The sequence below is a fragment of the Pygoscelis adeliae genome, unplaced genomic scaffold (genome assembly GCF_000699105.1).
Source record: "Pygoscelis adeliae isolate BGI_AS28 unplaced genomic scaffold, ASM69910v1 Scaffold232, whole genome shotgun sequence".
In the NCBI taxonomy this organism is placed as follows: domain Eukaryota; kingdom Metazoa; phylum Chordata; class Aves; order Sphenisciformes; family Spheniscidae; genus Pygoscelis; species Pygoscelis adeliae.
In genome coordinates, this window is record NW_008824473.1 from 2,129,240 (window position 1) to 2,133,649 (window position 4,410).

Genomic DNA, 4,410 nt, shown 5'->3' on the forward strand with positions numbered 1-4,410 from the left:
CACTTTATTGTCCTAATTTGCTTTCAAAACCATGTTTCACGTCTAAGGCCAATACTCGCCATTCTGTTCTGTGTATCTTCAACACATAGAATCAAAAGCTTTTTCTTTCCTGTAACAATATCCTCTGGCTTTTTCTCTATCTCCTCACTAGGGAGCGTAACTATGTTCGTAGACAGGTAAGTGAGTACCTGCCCTCCAAGCCCTGAAGCCTCGACGTTGAGCAATTAGAAATTTTGGGGTTTTTAAGTAAACATGACCAGCATTTTTTGCTTCATTCTGTGACACCCCCTCAGTTAAATCAGTTTTTCCTGCTGCTAGGACCATTCTTGGCATTTTTTTATGCCAGTGACTGTGCTGTGTTTCTTCTTGGTATTTACAAGAAACCACTGGGACACCTTGGTATATCATCTTTGGGGAAAGGACAGCAGCAGCAAGAAACCCAGTTCTCACAGCAGAGCGGTGCTGTCGCTGAAAAGGATGAAGGCCGCCTGCGCAAGGCAGGGCTTTCCAAGCAATTGTGCAAGGCTGTAAAAGAGACTCCCCGAGAACATCCCCTCACACCTGAGACAGACAGATCTGATTTGGAGGGAAACGGCCCTGCGGGTGGAAGGGAAATCCTCTTCACAGAGCGTTCCAAATGAGGAGAATCGGCCCGCCTCTGGGGGTCTCAGCCAAATACACAGCCTGTGACTAATGATTTTGTGCAGCCCTCCACCAGAAAAAAAAGAACTTCCATCTTCCAAGTGCAGGACGCACTCCTTTCATCAAGCTTTTTGCTGCGTGCACATTCAGATTTTAAAACAGATTAAAAATTCCAATCGATTTCCTACCACTGAGAAGAAAAAAAGATGGTAGTTGCATCGCAACTGACATAATGACGCAGTGTAGAGAAATGCAGCCCGGGCAGGGCAGCAGAGGCCTTGAGAAGTGGGGGCTCAGGAGGCAGCAGAGGAGCACAGGTGTGGGATGAGGAGGGATGGGGCACGTCCCTGGCCCCGGAGACCCCATGGCTACAAATGACTCACCGTCAGTCAAAGACTCGCAGGCCTCGTGCTGGACAAAAACAGTTTTCATGGGTAACAAAGAGAACTAAAAGTACCTAACTTATGTCAAACACCGTATATATTGAATTTAGATGTAACATGGAACTGCAAACCCATGAAGAAAGAGCCAGGTGTAAAAGTGTCTTAAACACATAAAAATTACCCCAAGTTGATCCTAGAGTGAGGGAGAAGAAAACATCAACATCATATTCTTCCTGGCCCATGACTCCAGATGTGATGACTTGCCCTAACAGCTCCTCACACACACACACTAGCACAAAACCACTGACCTTCAGACCCAGGGGAGCAGTGGAAGTGTGAGCATTACACAGGAGAAGAGGGGTAAAAATAGGAACAGTTTATATAATAATTTTAACTGTATTATTACTACTACTACTACTACTACTCTTATTATTATTATTAGTTAAACTTTTTCTGCATGGAAGTATTCTTTCTTTTCCCATAATAATTAGACCTGGATTAATAATGATTCTTGGATTAGGCTAAGATTTCAATTATACTAATAAATTTTTGGCTTTAAACTTACATTGGTTTCCTCTTTGCTCATAAACAAGGTTTTTGACGTAGCAGCAGTGACACTAGGTTCTGAATGATGAGCCGCAGAGTTCCTGGGCGATAAGACCAGTCGGGACGCTGGGGAAAAAACAACCTGGATTTCTTTAAAGCAGTTTTGAAATAGTTGGTATTATTCCACTTGGTAGTGGAATCATAAGAACGTAACAGAGCTAATTAACACACGTTGTATGATAATAAAATGTATACAGTAATTTTACAGGATAGACGGAATCTTGATTTTTACCTCTAGCTATGCCATATTCTAGCTATCCGATGCCAGTAACCATGGGGAAGGAAGCAAGGTGCGAAGCACGAAGCACAGACCTCATTCTGCTCTCGTGTTGCGGAGCAGCCATGAGAGCTGTCAGGCACTCGCAGTTCTCACATTCGGAAAATGCACAGCAGAGGCTCCCATGCCAACCCCCTCTGGGCACTGGTGAGGAGCACACACGACTGCCAAGCAGCAAGGAGTTTTGCCTACAACACTTATTTTTTGGTGGCTGCTGAAATGTTCTTTTCAGTTGTGGATGTCTGGCCAGGAGCTAAACCAGCCCTGAACGTGCACTGGCTCTTTACAGAGCTCCACCTTCCACACAGCTGTCCTGAGAACAGCCCAGATAGACTATAAAGCCAGATCCATCACCTTGGGATGATTTCTTACATAGCATATTCTGGTTTTCCACTGTGTGACACTGAGAATTTTAGTGTAATTCGCTTCAACACATACTTTTTTTTTCTTTGCACTTTAAGTAGAATCCTAAATCATGCTGACATGGGAGACAAATGAGAATAATTCTAATTATCTCTGGGGTTTCAAAGTGGAAAATTAAATTGCAGTGGTAAATATTTGACTTCAGCACTTGCCTCTGGACCCTTTCACCCACTCCATTTTAAAGGTTAACCTATGCTTCATATTTTCACTTCTCTCATTTGATGATGTACTCAGTATCTTTAACTCAAGGAAAATCTTTGGCAAACATAAATGGAACTCTTTGCTGGCTTAATTAGTTCAGCATATTAGCCTTTAATTACAACAATTAATTCTAGTTCCATCATTATTCTTTTTAAAAATCTTTCTTCTTGGATTTCACTGAAAATGGATTTGGAAACAAATGACTATCCCTTTTACATTGTGCCTCAATCGAATAATAATTTAAATTCCCTGCCTTTCAAGGATCTGAAAATATTTTCCGAATGTTGATGCAGAAAACTTAAAATCCTTCACTGATGAGGGGATTACTGTTATCTTCAGATAAAGAAACTGAGGCACAGTGAGGCTAATTACTAGGATTATTTTGTTAGATTGATGTCATCCAAAAACTGGATAAATACTTAGGCCAAACAGAAAATGAGCGTGAGTTGGAGCTGTAGCGGAATTTAAAAACCAGTCACATACAATGGAATAAATCTGTGTGAAATTACTAATTTCCACATCATAAAATTAATTTAACCAGAAATAATTTCTAGGTGATATATATTTGTAGGCATGAGACAAATCCTGTGAATGCCTTGAATATACAACTCTCTATCAAGGCAGCAATATAACTTAAAACTATATTGAAGCAGTATTTGAAAAATGAAGTAATCTAAAACCCATTCAGACCTGTCGATGTTAAGCTCCCTGTTCAATTTCAATTTGAGCCCTAGCACATTCTTGATGATGCAGTTATTAATTACAGGACCAGAAGCTGGTTTTTTCCTCAGGATGCTTACTTCATTCAGTTCACAGAACAGACAATACCAAAGGAATTAAAAAACCCACAAACCTCTTTTTACTATTCTTTAGTTCCCTGTAGGATCCTTCTTGTCCCTCATCCAGGGGATGCAAGGAAGATAAAGGGTCATGCATTTCAGAATCCTTTCAATTTGTCCCCACAGTGCTCTCTCTCTCTCTCCCCCCTTGCCCTGTCCCAGAACTTATCAGACAGGGAAACACTATCCATTCCTTTCACAGATGTGGAATGGAGAAATATTGCGGCTACAATTTGAAAAAAATGGGTAAACATGCCAGTGGTTCAAAGCTATCAAGGCGGTAAGTAGCCCTTCGGCGGTGTTGTACGGGGCAGATCATGGAGCAGACCTTCACATAGCAGGAGGGCCCTGCCCTACGATCCAGACTGTGAAAACAAAGAAGGTGCCTTTCCCCTCTTCCTTTTTAATTTTGGAGACAGTGACACAGACAAGTATTCTATAGAAACTTAATTGAGCATGGTGCTGACACAAATTTATTCTAGTCTCACGTATTGAAAGCTTTAGTCTGCATTCAATGGTAAGGAAAAACCCAGCAAAACCACTATAATACATAAAACAAGAAGCAATTTACTTTGCAATTAGCTTTATACTTTTTTTCTGTGCAATTACTGCAGACGTTTGGATATGAGCTTTCTTCCGTACAAGCAGATTCTAAGTAAAGGCTTTAATTATATGCTAAAAGAAAAATGTTTTCTCCAATGTTTTCTTCTGAAGCCTGCATTGAATACTTAATCCTCTGTTTATGAGAGTAAAATCTGCTGCTATGGATACAGTGAGGTCAATGTTTCAACGTTATTATTTTCCTGTGCTGTGTTAAAGGAGATGGTACGATAATATTTTTGTTTCAACAAAAATATCTTAGAAAGTGTAATGTATTTTAAATTCATATGGAAAGCATTTTATTTAATATTTCCCTTTTAAGTATAGGAATTATAGCAAGGTCCAGACTGGCAGCACTGAAGAAACACCTCATCTGTAATAGAACTTTACTTCCATTTTCACCTGACGCTATAGAGTGTTTTACAAATATTAAATAAGC